This window comes from Amblyomma maculatum, chromosome 4 (genome assembly GCF_055883805.1).
Source record: "Amblyomma maculatum isolate TAMU_Amacu chromosome 4, ASM5588380v1, whole genome shotgun sequence".
NCBI lineage: Eukaryota > Metazoa > Arthropoda > Arachnida > Ixodida > Ixodidae > Amblyomma > Amblyomma maculatum.
The window spans coordinates 201,737,342-201,755,554 of NC_139347.1; the positions used below are offsets into that span (position 1 = coordinate 201,737,342).

General features: G+C 48.7%; 1 long non-coding RNA gene and 1 pseudogene across 1 annotated transcript; both read left to right on the forward strand.

Annotated features, from left to right (window-relative positions):
• The first annotated feature begins 2,292 nt into the window (after window positions 1-2,292).
• LOC146194002 (uncharacterized) lies at window positions 2,293-3,204 on the forward strand. The gene is made up of 2 exons (XR_014706522.1): window positions 2,293-2,522; window positions 2,833-3,204. It is a non-coding gene; the product is annotated as an uncharacterized LOC146194002 (long non-coding RNA).
• An 8,360-nt stretch (window positions 3,205-11,564) lies between these two features.
• LOC146194003 (uncharacterized) overlaps window positions 11,565-18,213 on the forward strand; it is a 79,319-nt pseudogene continuing 72,670 nt past the window's right edge.

Below are 18,213 nucleotides of genomic sequence, written 5' to 3' on the forward strand. Positions count from 1 at the left end.
AGTTCCACTGCCGAGAAAGGATGTCAATGGCTCTAGTCCTCAGATCGCATTCAAGCCTCGCCTTCGCAAACGGTTCTAATTCATTTTGCCTATTTATAATTTTCTTCTCTTTTTCCTCTGCATGCTTCATTCTGTGTGTACGCATCAGGGATAGAGCGGCGCAGTTGGAAGCTGATTTAGGCTCCCCCTCTCCGTTAACAACATATTCAGAGATATTACAGAATTTGCCCCTTGAAAGGCAGACATTTCCGAAGCCCGCTAAGGCCCGTAGTAAATCAGAAGAGTGTCACCTTTGAAGGTTACAAACTATGTCATTTATTACCCCAGGAACACTTCACGCCTTTGAGCCCGAGTCCTTTTCGGCGCAATGCAAATTATGTGGCCAGAAGGCAAACTTATATCATATGGTACGGGCTTGTCAACAAAATACCAGTATTGACATAATAAATCAGCCAACGTGGGAAGGCTGGGAGGCAGCCCTGTCCAGCTCGGACCTCAAGAAACAACGAGCCCTCGTCGAAAGAGCACGGGCAGCGGCTTTTGCCAACGGTGTCCCGGACTAGGGACCCGATCAGCCTTCGCTTAATCTAAGCCAATGTGGCTTGCAATAAACGTTTTCATCATCAGCATCAACATCGTCGTGTGAAAGGGCGTAAAAACTGACGGGCCGATGGATAAAAATCTGCGGACAAAGAAAGGTGAAAGTGTAGCCGATACATGCATTCCTGCAATACAGTGAGCCTGGGAGCAAAACGAGGCTCACAGGAACAGCAGTCCAGCAGCATGACCACTGAGCCACTGCAATGGGCCCTATTGACAGGTAGGCTCGTCGAAATTGCGTACACGAAAACTCGGCTTCAGCTTGCACTCAAAGCGGAAGTGTGTTTTAACTGAATAGTGTGTGGAACAGCACGAAAAGACGAAACACACAAGAAGAGACGCACAACAGACGAGCGCTCGTCTGTTGTGCGTCTCTTCTTGTGTGTTTCGTCTTTTCGCGCTGTTCCACCCACTATGCAATTGTACCAACTCGCCCAACTGTCCATCCTACTTCAATGTGTTTTAACTTTCGGGACATCTCACTCCAACCAATAATGATACTGTTCCGATCACTAGTCTTATTTTCAGTTAGGCAGATGGAACTATACTTGCCATTGGGTAAGTAACTATTTTGGGAAATCAATAGTCTATTCCGTGCTACGCCTATAGAATACCTTAGTGCAAGTACGAAGGCGGGCTGTTATCTAATGAATGCACAAGGAACAAATTCAAAGGTGCATTTCAATCAATTATCATGTATGCACTTTGCCCCTTTTGAAATCCCCTGTGCGTAAGCTTTTACGACCTGCGCAATAGTTGAAAGAGAATGGGTATTTGAGGCAGGTGTCGCGGCAGGAATAGATTTCGTGGACGTGGCCGGTGCGACGCGTCAATTAAGCTCCTACAACCTGCATACCACATCAAATGGAGAAGGTAGCTGTCATTACAGCGTTTACGGTTCCTTTGTCGCCCCTACTCTTTCAGTCTTTTATCGCGTACATTTGTTTTTAATATACCCTCAGTCTGCAAGCGACAGTGACAACAAAGCAGTTAGTGGTAGTTATTTTCTCGAGTTTTTCTCCTCGAGTGGACGGACGGACAAAAAACCGGATTTACTAAGTTTATTGTTTAGCTTGGCTTAAATTCAGCGAGAGCAGACGAACAACCGGGAATTCGTGCACTGACGTTACCCTTCTATACCCATATACTTCTAAATATAGATTACGATAAGGCTCTGAAGCCTTGTGCAGTTTATTTTCGCAAAAACAGCGGAGAAATGGGTTCTGGCAAACCCCTACGTTAATCAGAGTCCATATTCTGAATTTTTGTCATTAAGCAACATAAAGACAGACTGACTGGCTGCACGCACCAGCTGCCGGCGCTGGTGTTGCATTACCTTAGGGAGCCTACATGTTGCACCGCCAAGCCGAGCGGCGGCGCACATTTGGGCTCCCTAAGTAATCGCTGAGTGAAGGCCGGAATCCAAGTGTTCAGCCGACCCTTTCCAAGGCACTAAACACAATTATAAAACTCTCACCATAAAGGCTGCAAAAAAAAAAAAATCAAAATAACTCAGAACTCATGACTTAAAAAGAAGGCGGTGGGAGCTTCTACAAAACTAACGCATGTCAGATACGGGCTTCACTGTTGATTTCTGTCGTAATTGAACCCCTCTTTGCAGTTCAACGTGGCCATCTCTCGTGTTCCAGCGGGGAACGGTGCCCACTTCAATTGAGACCGAGCGTGGTAGCCATGGGTTTTCCGGAGCAGAAACTGGACTGCACGCGAGCCCCGTGCAGAGCGTTCTTAGTGCTACTGTTCCTGCTCGTCTCGCTGACGCTGGCGCCAGAGGGTGGCTCGGCCGCGTTGTTCCTGAACAGCGCCCGCCAGTGGTGCTCCGTGTGCCCACCGACGGGCCAGCCTCTCAGCAACCGCTACGTCATGTCGGCCTTCTGCTGCGGCCTTTTCAACACCTGCTGTCCGTGAGTGTTGCCTGGAAGTTGCTGCTCGAAGGGGCGAAGTGCTCCGGTCCGTCATTCACCTGCTGCGTGCTCTCACGCATCAGTGATGGAAGACGCCCTCTAGGGCAAATCGTATAGCACTCCTCTTATCATTAACAAGGTTTCTTTTCTAGTCATAGTTAAGTGAATCAGCAGTTTTTCATTGTTAAAAAAAACTACTACTCATTTTGTTTTATGGTTCCAGTGTCGCTGTCGTCTTTGCAAGCGAAGGCTGCGCATGTTTGTATGAATGCGCAAAGCTAATAATTGTCTTTTTTTCTTTCTTTTGCAGTCAAGGCACCGGACTGAACCCGTACCGACAGTGGCAATGGAATTAGAGGAGGCCGGAAGCGCGTATCGTGGCTTTTATTTAAAGACTACCTTTTCCTAAATACCGTCTGTCTGCTAAAGTCAGCGGGAGATAGTACGAGGTATATTTTCACATACAGCACTTCATTTTTACGTCTTATGCTGGCGCAGTCAGAACGGGAGGTATGTGACTTTGAAAGGAGATCACAGCGGGTAAAAAATGAAAACCAATGCCTCCCAAATCCCTCGCTCACTGATAACAGGCTACACTCATCCTTCACATGAATCTCGAGGCATGTTAAAGGGACATTAAAAGGGTAAGTGTGGTCATATTCAAATGCGAGAGACCCGTAGAGTTGGCCTTTGTGTTTGGGTCACATTTAAAATATGCACATAGAGCATACAGATAACAAACAGCCTGTGAAATTTACTTCTGACAACCGATCAGGGAACACATACCTCAGCTGGCGTTTTTCAGACCCCCCCCCCCCTCCCCGCTGACGTAAAGTGAACCGTGTGGGTGCCGCGTCATTTTAGGCATGGTCAAGCGCTCTGCTTTGCTTTCCCTTGCGCATCGGTGCCTGCTCTGCAGAGAGGAGGAAGTAGTAATAGGGAGTTGTGACATTACTTTTTATCCCCGATATCTTCGGTGTTCGTGAAGCTGCTTGAAAAATTTGTTCCTATGCATACGAGTGATAGAATAGTTATCGTTCATGCACGCTTTTTACCTTTAGTAGTTTAATTTTCACTGTCCATTTAAGAATGTTACCGATCTCTATGCAGTCCAAATTCACGTTGCAACAGAAATCCAATCATGATTTTCATACGAAGTCATTCTTCCTCGCCATAAAGCCATCCTTCCCCTGCGCCGAATTTTGTGCGGCACCTTATGTCAGCTCCATCTATCGAATCTCAACACGCGAGCCTTTAGCTTTAGGTTAACGCTCTTCTATTTTTGCGGCATGTAGTCAGCTACACGCGTACTTTGTCCGGATTCCTAAGGAGCCTCACAGACAGGTTACCTCTGCCGGGTATAAAGCGTCATAGAGAGCCGCACGACAGAAGTGCGCTATAAACGACCTGGCTGAAAGTTCCAACAGGAATCCCGGCGGCTGGAGCAAACTTTTCTCTACTTTGGAAAGATAGAGGGGCTTTAGAGCAGGTGTCGGCATGAGCGACCAAACGGTGGCTTTTGCAGCCTTCTCCATTACACGTGCCACTAATAATAAAATGGCTCCTCATCCATATCGTCGTCGTCACCTGCCAATCAGCTTTAGTCGAAAGTGTTATTAGTTTTACCACTGCACGAAGCGGATATGCCGCTGTTGCATTTTTCTTGTTTCCTGATTCAACTATTTATGTAGTGCCCCCACGATGAAACTTTAAGATAATAAAATGACTTTAAATGTTGTCCGCTGTAACTTCCTGCCCCGCGCAAGGCGAAATGGCCACGTGAGATCCCACCAGTCGCCTACCAACAGCACGCGAAGAGCAGAATTGCAAGCTGAACCAGAGAGAGAGAGAGAGAGAGAACAACTTTTATTTAAAATGCCTGCAGAATCGGTTAGGCTCCCTCCAAGCAGGGAGGACAAGCTTTTACCGCGACGCGGCCACTACGTCAGTCTCGTGCGTTGTGCTCCTTGAGGTCTTGTTACGTCCCTCGCTACTTCTGCGGGTTCGAGAGGGCCGCCGCCCCCTTCTTGGGGGTGCTGCCCCCCCTCTCCTCGGTTTCGCTCGGTCGCTGCCTCTCTAGAGCTGCCGAGACCTGCTGGACGGCCTTGAGTTGTGTCTCTTGATCATAGCTCCTCGTTGCAGCCTCTAGCTGCGGCGGGATCGTCGTCTTCTCGCTGGCTTCGCGCGGATTTACGCTACAGTCCCAAAGGATGTGAGCCGCGGTGGCTCTCTCCTTCGCGCACAGTCTACACATGTCGCTCGCGTGCACACTCGGACACATGTGCTTAGCTAGCACCGGGGTGAGCAGGGACCCCGTCTGTAACTGTCTGTATAACATCGCCTCCTTCCGGGTAAGCCCCGGGTGAGGTGGCGGCATAGTCTGTCTGTTCAGTCTGTACCATTTCACTATTTCGTTGAAGGTGGTCATCTTGTCCTTGGCACTGCGCCGCGACCAAGACTCCGAGTCGGCCGTGCTTGCAGCCGCGCGGTTGGTTAGTCCTCGCGCGGCCGAGTTGGCCGTCTCGTTGTGGTTCACGTTTCCGCGTTCCGACACGTCACTGCCCATGTGGGCCGGAAACCACTTGATCACCACAGGACTTTTGTGTCCGATGTCTTCGGCCTTGCGCAGTATGCGCGCGGCCTCACTACATACCCTACCCTTGGCGTGGTTCTTCACTGCCGTTCTAGAGTCACACAACACTGTAGTGCATCCGGGGTCGGAAACGGCCAAGGCGATGGCCACCTCCTCCGCCCGGTGCGCTTCTCGAGTCCGGACGCTCACCGCGGTCTTTGTTGCACCCGTCGATGCCTCGGCAACCACCGCCGCGTATGCGTCGGTGTTCCCTCGATACTCCGCCGCGTCCACGTAGGCGGCGCCTTCTTCTCTGGCGTGGAGGTCTACGAGAGCCCTGGCCCTCGCCAACCTCCGCTCCCTGTTGTGCTCGGGGTTCACGTTCTTCGGGATCGGGTAGACCCTGAGCTTTCTGTTGATGCTATCTGGTATAGGTACGTCTTTCTGCTGCTTGCCTTCTCTCGGTTCGAGGCCAAGGTCTCGCAGTATCTGTCTTCCGGTTCTCGTTTCAGAGAGACGCTCGAGTTGCGCCGTTCTCTGTGCTTCGGCTATTTCGTCCAGCATGTTGTGGACTCCCAGCGCCATGAATTTTTCGGTGCTCGTGCCCCCGAGGAGACCGAGTGCCGCCTTATACGCCTTGCGTATGGTGGCGTCTATCTTGTTACGTTCACTCGGCCTCCAGTTGTGGAAGGCGGCCACGTACGTTATGTGGCTAACTGCGAAGGATTGAACGAGCCTAGTCAGGCTCTCCTCCTTCATCCCCGCTTTTCTGTTGGACACCCTCTTGATGAGCCTCATTGCCGCAGCCGCTTTGCCCGCGAGCTTGTTGACCGTTTCACCGTTGGCTCGGTTTCGCTGGATGAGCAGCCCGAGTACTCGAATCTTCTCGACCTCCGGTATTACTTGTCCTCCCGCCGTTTTGACCGTGATCTTGGGACGCTCGTACTTGACTTCCATATTCTTTCTTTTCCTGCCCGATTCTTTCGGGGGAATCACCAGCAGTTCTGACTTGGCCGGAGAGCAAACCAGTCCAGACCCGTCCAGCTGCTCCTCGATGGCGTTGACCGCTTCTTGCAGCGTTGTCTCGATGTGTCCGTCGCTTCCTCCCGGTACCCATAGCGTAACGTCGTCGGCGTAGATGGTGTGCCGGACTCCCGCTACTCTTTTTAGCCGGGTGGCCACCCCGATCATCACGAGGTTGAAGAGTAGCGTTGAGATTACCGACCCCTGCGGAGTTCCGACGCTGCCCAGCTTCTTCTCTTCGAGCTGCAGGTCTCCCGCACAGATTTTGGTGGTCTGTTCTGTCAGGAAGTCTTTGATGTACTGGTATGTCCTCCTGCCCATATTTAGCCTGGATACTTGGGCCAGGATAGCCGAGTGCCTCACTTTATCAAAGGCGCTCTGCAAGTCCAGCCCGAGTACGGCTCTGTTGTCCTTGGTGCCCGTCGTATCGTCGATGATCTCGTTCTTCAGTAAGATCATGGCGTCTTGCGTCCCGAGTTTGTTCCGAAACCCGATGATGGAATTTGGGTAAAACTCCGATTCTTCCAGGTAACGCTGCAACCTGTTCATGAGAACGTGCTCGAGGACCTTTCCCACGCATGAAGTGAGCGAGATCGGCCTGAGGTTCTCTATGTTGGGCGGCCTGCCAGGCTTGGGGATGAGGATCGTCTTGGCTGCTTTCCATTGCTTGGGTAGCCTTCCTTCTTGCCAGCACTGTCTTGCCAGTCTTGGCTCGGAGCGTTAAAGTCTCCGCACACTACGAGCGTATTGCTCCCCGCGACTGAAGTTGCCTTGTGGAGCAGTGCCTTGAATTTCTGTTGTCCGTGGGACGGATTGCTGTAGACGTTCACCAGGAAAGTGCTCTCCTTCCTCTTCTTGCCCGTGATTACTTCCACCGTGCAGTGTTCGATGGCGCTTCTGCCGATCATTTCGTGTTCCACGAAGGTGATCCCTTTCCTAACGAAGGTGCAGACCCCTCTGCCCTTGCCCTTGGACGTGTCCCTTTTGCTCGGCGGGCTGTCGTGCGACCGGTAGCCCGGCAGTCTCGGCGTCTCTTCGCTCTGTGTTTCTTGAATCATTATGACGTCTGGTTTCCTTGTTAGTTGCTGCAAGTGCAGCAGCTGCTGCTTTTGCTGCATCGCAATTAATGTCGTTAGCTTCGCGTTGATTTCCTTGATGGTTGCGTCCTGTTCGGCGATTCTCTGCTTTAGCTTCTCGTTCTCGTCTCTTAGGGCTTTTATTACCACCCCGTTCTCTTCTTGGAACTTCGTGGCGTTTTGCGCCGGTGGTTGTCTCTTCTCTGCCATGTTTGCCTTGACTGTTTTGGCCCAGGCGACTCTTTCCCTCGATTGCGACGGTCTGTGGCGGCTGGCGCTCCTGCCTCCCTTGCTGTTGTCCCTCTTGCAGCTGCTGTCGTGCTGCCTCGAATCTCCGCGGGGTCTCTCGGCAGACGGCTCTCGCAGCGGCGGAAAGCTTTTCGGATCCAGTTGTTGCTGCTTGGCTTCCATCTTGCGTTCCCATTGCCGTTTTTTGAGCACATACGGCATCTTGTACTTGTTCTTGCATTCCCTCTCGCCCGTTGGATGCTGTCCCCCGCAGAGCCTGCACTTGGGCTTGCATTCGCGTTTGTGATCCTCGCTGGGGTTCGCGATTCCGCAGCCGAAGCATACTCTGGTGTTGGGATTCGGGCATACGTCTCTTCTATGGCCGATCTTGCCGCATTGCCTGCACACGTCAAAGTGCTTGCGGTAAAGCCCGCACCTGACTAATATCGAGCCATACTTGACGTAGTTCGGTACTTTCTCTCCTGCGAAGAGTACTATCACCGTGGTTGTATTGCCGATTCTGTGCGCCTCCACCGCTAGGGGGTTGCACGGGTTCACGATGTTTTCGGCTATCTCCTCCGGGGTGTCGTCTACGGCTATGCCTCGGATGACTCCCTTGACCGTGCCGTCCGGCGCCGTTCGGTAGGCGCTGACTTCGTATGTCCTGTCTCCTACGTTAAGGGTTTTGACCTTAGAGTACAGCGTGGCACGCCTCTCGTCCGGGGTGCTGACCACGATGATGTTTTGCTGCGCGTTCGTGCAGATGGTGTCTGCTTTGGCTTCTTCCTTCGTTATTCGAGCAGCCGTCATGACGGCCGACATAATTATTGAAACCTCAGTTCTCGCTACGTTGAGACCTCCTCGTGGTCTCATGACTATCTTAGTGTCTTCCTTCGGCATGTCCATGGGCATCGTCGCCGCTTTCGTTACCGAGGCTGCAACTCTCTTAGCAAAGCTGGCCCTAGTCTTGGGTCTAGACTGGCGAGTAATGGCGGCGGACTCACCGTTTTCCTTGCCGGCCATGATCTGCTTGACGCGCTTGCCGGAGGCCGACCAGCCTTCGACTTCTTCCGGTGTAATGTCCTCTCCTTGAACTTCAATGCACGTACGCCCGCCGAGACTGCCGATGCTCGGTGCTGACGTCATGTTGTCTTCCATCGACGTGGCCACTTCTATTTCGGACGCCATCTTGGTCGTACTCGTCGCCGGTTTAGGCCTAGCGGCCGGGCCCGTCGCCACCGGTGGCCGTACTCGTGGTAGGCCGACGTTAGGCTTAGAGAAAAGTCCGCACCGCACCAGAGAAAAGTCCTCGTAAATCGGGAGAATCACGTACCGCTTGGTCAAAACTGGTACCGGTCGATGCCCCGCACCTTCGCGCACACTTTGGTACCAAATATATCGCGGTAACTGTAAATTAACACTGCGTTAATTGGCATAATAGCAGGGGCCGATGAGAAGCACGTCCCCTCCCGTCGGCGACCGCAGCGCCACCTATCGCAAGCTGAACCAGGAAATTTTCCCTGGTCTGCATTACACGTGACAATTCAGCATTAGCAAAGAAAGCACAGCACCACGAATATAATTAGCAAAACGGAGAAAATAGCAGGTATTTAATTCCGTTCTAATCATTAATTGATTAGAACGGTATTCTAATCATGAATTGATTAGAAGCCGTGAGCACGCACTGCTTCGCATGCTTTGGCATGCTTTTGCTTGGCGGTTTAGAAATGAGAGGCTGACAAAGTGTTAGTCTTTACTGCATGGCATTCAGGTAGAGGTACATGTATCGTGGTTCCAAATCTCTGTAGGAAAATAATCTCCACCTTGACTATTAGATGGATGTTAAATTAGAAGCGATATGGTACGACACCACCCTGAAAGCTGCACAAAAGCATTTGTACCACAGTTTTGATATGAAAGAAGTGAAATCGGGCCCCACATGGATGTCCACTAGTAATGCTGTCCGAGCAAGCGGTGTTAAATCCTTAGCACCTTGGAGGAAGAAGACAGCTGTCAAGAAAGCGGGATTATCATTTGGCGGCACCATCCTTGGCCACAGTAACAGATCTGTTTTTACCCCCATGCAAATTTTTACTGAAATATTCTACAAACCCAAGGTTCAATCTCCTGCGTGGATTATAAGTTTTGGTTTTTGTTTCATTTATTTCACCGTTTCGTTTCTTTTTCCTCTACCCCTTCAGTCATATTATTTTTAGAAGAACGGAGGATTGGCTAGTTGGTTATCATTCATGTTTAAGCAACAGCGCAAAAGGACAGAGACGAGAGCACGAAGGTACACAATGGCGGCGCTTAACCATTCACCTCTCAAGATCTTGCAAGTTATCTTCGTGTGGCCCAAATATTGTTGCAGCCAACCACACAGTGCCTGCAGGTACTGAGGGCATGTATTACGACGGCCAAGACGCTGTCCGGGCTCGGCGAAGAGGATTTGCAAAATATTGAGAAGATTTCAGCGCCGTCCTTGTGCACCTTCTTCCTCTCGTCTCTGTTCTCTTGCGCTGTTGCTTAAAAATGAATGATCAGCAACTAGCCCAGACTTCCGTTATTCTGTAGTTCATTTCTTGTACGTAGGCCTCTTTTACGTGTCAAAACATGGACCTGCTCAACTCAGCTGTACTTTCGTCACTCATCTATGTATGTATCAGCCGAGAACGGACAGCGTTTTGGCACTGCCGTCATAACACATGATCTCAGGACCTGCAGGCCCTGTGCGGTAGGCTGCAACCATCTTTAAGCCACACGAAGAGGATTTGCAAGATCTTGAGAAGTGAGTGGTTCAGCGCCGTCGTTGTGGGTACCTTCTTGCTCTCGTCTCTGTCCTCTTGCGCTGTTCCTTAAACATGAATATTCTTTTTAGACGTGTGAGTATACATCAAATACTTTCTATGCTGCCAAATTCTTGGCCGATCCCGTGTGTGGGTATGTGTCATATGTTGTTTGGCAAACTACAACAACGAAAACATTAACAGCTCATGAGCGACGATGTTGCGGGTGGTCATCTTCAGCTAAAGCACGCATAATAAATGCACGTGTTCTAGGCATCACCCCGGACCTCAGTATTTGGGTGCGTGTCCGTGGCGATCATATTAAAACTTTTCGTGACGAAATACGGGAGTCTCTTACCTGGACCTTACAAGAAGTTTAGAGTGCTGCTTCCCCATGAAACGGCCGAGATCTAAGCGTACGGCTCGACGGGTTCAGAACACCTGACTTATCAATGAGGCAAGTGCTCTTCTTTCATCCGATTTATTTATTTTTATTTATTTTAGTACGTACAAATGTTCCCACTGGGCATTAGTGTACGGGGGTACGCAAAGTGAAAGGCAAACGCGCTGTAACCAGATGTAAATTCATACAAAGACCCAGCAACAATGCAGCTTTAGGTAACAAACACTTGGAAAATGCTGTGCTAGCCATGAGAGGGTTAAATATATATATATAAAGCGAAAATGTAGCATGGCGAAGCTCTCTCTTGATAAGGGGAGCAATAAAAAGCTAATGGTGCCTGGTACAGTGATGCATCAGTTAGTGCCCGTAAGTGCGTTTTAAGAGCAGCTGGAAAGCTGTTGTCATCTAATAAAACTATTGCATTTGGAAGGCTGTTCCATTCACTTATTGTGCGTGGGTAAAAAGCTGATTTAAATACAGATGTCCGACAGGCAATTTCGCGTGTTTTACGGCTATCGTCTCTGCTACGGGAAATATATGTGGGAGGTGCAAGGTAAGCTTCACGGTAAATGCCAGTTTTTTTTGTTCATAATGTCATTTAAGAAGACTAATCTGAAGAAGGTACAACGGAGCTATAGGGAATCCCATCCTAAGTACTTTTTTAACGCACTGCCACTGCTGTGACGATAACAAGTGTTTAAAATGAAACGTGCTGCACGATTCTGTATCGTTTCAAGTTTCTTGATAAGAATTTTAGTAGATGGATCCCACAGTACCGTTGCATATTCCGAAATTGAGTGCACGTTTAAGATATACAGAGCTTCTTTCACGTCTTTTGCTGCACGATCTAAGCTGAATGCGGATGAATATACGGTTCGGGAAGACTCTGACAACGATTCGGCAACGCTTAGCCAACTGACGTGCTTCACCGAGCGACACAAGGTCAATAATGACATGTTGAAGAAGATCAACGACGAGCTCGAAGAGCACATCGGCGATGACGAATGCTTCGAAACCGAATACGCGATGGTCATCGAGTACGAAGCCAGCGTGACGCACACGCTGACCGACCATCTGAGTCGTCGCAATAGGTGACGTCCACAGTGACCTCACCTTCCAACGCTGCTGCCCGAGTCGTCGCTAACTCTTCCGAAAGACCTTTCTCTGGGGACCTGAGCCGCTGGACTGAGTTTTGGGAGCAGTTTGACGGCATTATTTACCGCAACGATGGTCTCACTGCGACAGAGAAATTTCACTATTTGCGACTTTTCTTGAGAGGTGATGCGACCTCAGCCTACGAGGGTCCTTCCAACCACCGAGACGGGCTACTTGAACGCCATTTCTATGCTGAAGAAACGGTTCGGCGATATTGCGCGCTTGGAGTAAGAGTATTTCCCCAGACTTCGAACGTTACCACCCATACGTTCACCAACCGACACCGCGGTTCCCCGAAAGCTAAACGAGCAAGTAATGAATAGCATCAGATGGTTGTATTTCTTGGGCGTGAGCAGGACATCGTTTTCTGCAATGCTTTGCGACATCTTCCTTAGAACGCTTCCGCGTGCTCTCGTCATTCAGTACCTCCGTTCACTAGCAACTGGTGGGGCAGCTGAGGTACACGATACTGAAGCGACGGAATCGGATCTAGATCTCTTGCTGGCTAGTCTGGCGATTGAAGTCGATAGCTTGGAGAAGACCGACTACGAAGCCCGCGAGGACCAGGCAATGCAGTCAGAGGCCCTGACGCAACACCATGCCATCAAGTCTTGATGGTAAATGCTAAAAATTGCCAAGGCCTGTGTTTTTGCCAATAAAAAGATCATTTGACTTCGTCATACCGTGCTTCGTTGGCATGTCACAGGCATGTGTTATGCGGATAAGATGCGGAAACCTACCAAGAAGAGATAGAATAAACACCGATGCCACCATATGTAAAGTCTTGGTGACATGTCCCGAAGCCAAAGGATTTTCGTCTCAGCCGCGAAATGAAGCCGTCATGACGCCATTAAAGACTAAAAGGCTGTGACATGCTATGAGACAGTTTCTTGCTTTGATAATAATTTCCTACCATTTTAAATGTCCTCTGTTCTTAATTGATAGCGTCAAGGCTCCATTTTGTGGTTGAGATGAAATCCTTTGCTTTCAAGACTTTTTAAGGGTGGACCTCTCAAGACTTTTTAAGGGTGGACCTCCCATTGGATCGTTCTCGCTTATTCTCCTGGAAACATTCCGTGCCTTTTCAGTGGGTGCCGCAACCTGCTGCAATGTTCGAGGCAGTTAGCGCACGTTCATCACAGAATCATTGGCAAGGCAGCTGTAAGCGAAGTCCGTGGGATCCATAACGATTGCCCTTAATACCCTTGAAAACGCCTCTGACCTGGCAGGCCAAGAGACGACACATCGTAGTGTTGCACTTGAAGAGCCAGGTAGATGTTGAGATCACTTGGCGTGCTATTATGATGACTCACATTTGCAAGAATGTCGAGGAGACGCCCATAGATTCTTAATTTTTGGCTTCACTTAAGCAGTGTGGCCGGCATATTGCAGACGCTATGTCACGACGTTGGCAACTGCAATGCGATCAGCTTCCTTATTGGGTTGTACCAGATGTGGACTGTCTTGAGGAGCAGGTCCGTAGGTGCGACACGACGACATCACTTATCGCTTTGGAGTCCAATCTGGTATGGACCGTTCATGTTGTCACAACATACACGAGAACACTGAGATCGGCATCAGGAATGGTTATTTTCGTGCTCAGAACGAACTTAACAGAGAGTGACGAATGGCTCCGCTCCTTTTGGGTACTTGAAAGGCTGGGAACCTCGAAGTCATTGTACAGAAAGGAGTCATTGAGTGTGACAACGCAAGAGTTCGAAAAGATTAAAGATTTCGTGTTGGAAGATATGAAGTCGCACTACCATGGAAGTAGACCGTCGGACTTTCCGATAAGTGACACGTCGCCGTCACAAGACTTAAGACACTCCTCTACCGCTTTTCGGGCCACGGTCACACGCTGGACGTTTATCACCAGAATATTAGAGAGTAACTTAGAGCTGGACATGCAGAAGTGGTTGACGGCAGCCCCATTACTGCTGCGTTCAGAGGCGATATGAGAAAGAGCCCGCAGGGCTTTTGTGCAGAATGTTTCACACTTAGAGTGAAACTGGAAACGCGTGACCGCAGCGATTTTGTGAAGCGCACTGCCGGAAGCCTGGGAGAATTTGCGACCAAGGGGCACACGCAATAAGCACGGTTAACTGCTCTGGGCGCGCATGGTCTTGGTGCCAGGAATTTTCGCCGGCTGGCGGCGGCGACGGTTCTGAAAGCCCGACGATCACGCGCTCCCAGTTTCTATCAAAGTGTAAAACGGCCTGTGCAGGCTGTCGTCTCACTCACGATTCGGTGGCTCGACAAAGGCAAGCATCACTGCTGCCTTGGCAACCAGCGAGGCACAGGCAAGATTTTTGTTTCGATTGCTCGAGTGCTTTCGCACTAGGGGAACATTTGGATCACATAGCAGGCGCACATAACAGGTTCGTCCACTTTTACGATGAACAGACGCGCACATGGCCGTTCTCTTCACAGTGTCATTGCGTCGGATCCGACTGCGTTTTGAAGCAGAGTGCCGCCCATGCGAAGCAACACCTTCATTTTCAGTCGTTACCTCGCTACTTTGCTGTGATATGCGGCTCTGCCACGCGCAGCAGCGTCCCGAAGAGAGAGACCTCCTTCAAGCGTGTTCGCCCTAAGAATACACGACCGTGTATGAGAGTATCAACGTACGCGAATTAAAAACGTTAAGTTTTGATTTCCATTTCCCTTAACACTCGCGGCCAAGCACTCAGTCGCTTGTTAGGAACAGGTAATCTTCAGTGGACGACTTTTCGAACGTGCCTTAAGCAGCTTTCTCTTTGACTCGCTGCTTTTCCTGAACTACCACTTCGCCGCACAGCCCCACGGCTTGAATGAGCGGCCGCGGCAGCTTAAAAGTGGTGGTGCTTACTGTGCCCATTTAGCTACCGCCCACAGGTTCGCCGACTTGTTTTCTATGTACATTTGTCCCCGTCGACAACGTGAAGTATTCAGATCAAGCTGGTTTTCATAGAAATCGATCAAATACGTTGAATTATTGTGAGCATAGATAGATAAATAGGGATGAGGATGGAAGACAGGGATGTTAACCAGAAAGGCCTCCGGTTGGCTACCCTACACTGGGGAAAAGGGATAAGACGATTAGAGAGGGGTAGAGGAAAGGGACGTGGAGCACAGTCAGAGTTTGTCACACAAGCCGGTGGCTGAAACTAAACAGTGCCCTGTATGCGTTAAAGGCGGCCGACTGCCGTGGTCACGAATCAAGGATCTTATCCGCCGTTAAAGGGTGAGAATCGAGGCGGTCCAGCGCACAACGCAGCTTATATATTTCACTCACAAATGCAGGGCATTCGCATAAAAGATGCTCGATTGTCTCTTCACAGCAACAATTTTCACAGGCAGGGCTGTCGGCCGTTTCAATCTCGAAACCATACTTGTTGGTGAACGCAACATCGAGCCATAAACGGCGCAGCAACGTTGATTCTCGACGAGCAATCTGATGGGGAAGGCGGAGGCGCAGTTCAGGATTCAGTGCCCTGAGGCAGCGGTTCCCAACCTTCCTCGTGTTCCACGCTGAGTTTGTGATTTCCAGGGCCAAAGAGCGAAGCACACATGCTGCATAAGCCCTCGATATGGGGATTTTAACTGGAGCGCCGTGTGGGCAGAACGGACATCCTCGTGCGCCTGGTGGTTTTCCGTGATGATGCAGTGAAAAATAATATTGTGACCACTGAAAAATAATATTGTGACCTTTCAATACTGCGTCGTGGTACAGCTGGCGGATCTCTCCAACGAGTTGTTCATGTTCAATTTCAATTTGTTGTTCAATTTGTTCAGTTGTTCAATTTCCCTGCGATAACTTGGTCAAATCTTGCCTCAACCCTACCACAAAACAACAGCGAAAGTGACTTTGTAAACACTTGCCTAACGTTTGGACTAACGCAGTCACAGAGCCGATGTGTCGCGGTAGCAATTCATCAAACACACTCGATCTAGTTTTAGCTTCCGAGCCCGATATGCTCTTTCCGCTGACATATTTGCCAGGGCTTAGTGACCGTTCCATTTTGCACGGTTCCTTTCATTGTCATCTGCCGCATACGCTAAAAATAACGAAAACAATAACACTATACGACAGATGGAATTATTCCAAAAATAACGCAGTACTCGAAAAATTTGGATCTGGTTTCTTCACGATTTTTCAAAACGTTCCGTAGAAATTAACTGGTTACATTTTAAGAACAAAATGCATGATTTGATACTAAAGCACCTGCCAACTACTACTATGAAGGTAAAACAGTCCTCACCATGGTTTAACATCACGCTGAACCGTCGTAACAACAAAGAGAAAAGACTATGCCGCTCAGCTAAAAGAACTAACAACCAATGTTCATGGCAAAAATATTACGCAGCGGGAAAGGAGATCCAATCACTTGCTAGCAAAACGAAGCGCTCTTTTTATACATCAGTTTTGCCAACAATGATAAAAAATAACCCAAAAAAATTTTGCAGTACGATTTGCCCCTAACACTCGCAACCGTAACAACTATGCGATCAGCAGAACAGTCCAATCTTTGACAATAAAATAGCTGAAGAACTTAACCACACATTCACCTCTGTATTTACGCAAGAACTCGCTAACACTTTACCAGAGTTCCCTAGTTACGATCACGCAGTCATGCCCGATATCATTTTCAATCCTTCCGGTATCGCAAAAATTATAGACGCTCTAAAACTTACATCTTCATCAGTTGTGAATGGTATCAACTCAAAAATACTAAAAGACATCAAAAATGTTGTAAGCGTCATTTTATGGCATATTTTTCAGCAATCGTTGTCATCAGGAGTGGGGCTAGAAGACTGTAAATTAGGCAAGGTCGTTCCAGTTCGAAAAAACTTATCTTCATGCTCTAGTTATCGTCCTATTTCACTAACAAGCGTTTCTTCAAACCTAATGGAGCTTTACTCTCACATGATAAAATTCCTACTTTGCCTTTTTTCATCCTAATATACATGGTTTTCGTAAAAGACTGTCGCGTGACACTCAACTAGTTTTATTCATCAATGATATAAGTGCTAACTTGGATTTAAATGTACCTGTAGACGCTCTTTTTTTATATATCGAAAAAGCATTCGACAAAGTTCCCCATCAGCGACTTTTACTTAAACTTTCACGATTACGCAATAAACCTCTCGTATTCGAATGGACGCACAATTTCCTTACTATCCAGAAGCAAATCGTGTACGCGAACGAACTCTCATCAACCTGCTTCCCAGTCCTCTCCGGCGTTCTCCAAGGCACTGTACTTGGACCCTTGCTCTTCCTAATCTACATTAGTGATCTGCCTAGCAACATTGTTTCTAACATCCGCCTATTTGCAGACGATTGCTTCATTACCGTCCCATCCATAACCGTTGTGATTCTAGCATTCTTCAATATGACCTTAAACACGTTGAAGCCTGGTGCGGCAAATAGATAATGTCTTTAAACACTAATAAAACGTCATTACTCTCTTTTTATCGACTACAGAACTATCAACCCTCCAGGTATGTCATCTGTGGCTTCCAAATTTCATCTTTCTAATCATACTGATACTTCGGCATCACATTTTCTAACACACCTAATTGATCTGCGCATGTAACGAACATTGCTAACGAAGCCAGTTGCACTCTTGGTTACCTCCGCTGAAACTTGGGCCTCGCCCCTGCCTCGATTAAAGCACTAACCTACCTCACGTTCGTTCTATCTAAGCTAGAATACGCATGCTCAATCTGGGATCCTCATCAAACTAACCATTGTACCATCCTCGAATCAGTTCAAAATCGCGCAGCAAGATTTATTTTTTCAGAAGACTCTTATCACTCCAGCGTAACTGCTCTTAAATCTCATGCTCACCTTACTAATCTCGATTTGAGACGTTGCATCTATAGACTTTGCCTCTTGCATAAATTTTATCACACGCCACTTGATGTTCCAGTGATATTACCAGCTCATCGCTTTTCAAACCACACCAGCCATCCCAAAGCTGTCTACCCTCCTCCAGCGCAGACTATAGCTCATCTTCGTTCGTTCTTCGTCAAAACTGCTCAGGACTGGAACAATCTGCCAGTCGATTTCGTGCACCACTCCAATTCACCTTAATTCAAGGTAGCCATCGAATCCATTTTCAAATGAAATAGCAGCCCATCCCTCATGTAATACCCCATTCCTGGGGCCCATTTGAGATATTGATAATAAATAAATAAATAATAAGTGTGACCCGCGGCGTAGTGCTGCTTGCAGGCATTGAAGGGCTGTTTAGAATCTGTAAACACTGTCCAGTATTGTGGATGTTCTTAGTAAATGAATTCAACTGCCGCGCGTAGGGCAGCTAGTTCAGCACCAGTTGAAGAAGTCAGGTATGATGGTTTAACCTTTATCAGTATTGACTTGGCCGGTATGACCACAGACCCCGCAGAACTGGTTAGATTAACTAAGCCATCTGTGTAGACATTTACGCGATGTTTGAAGTGC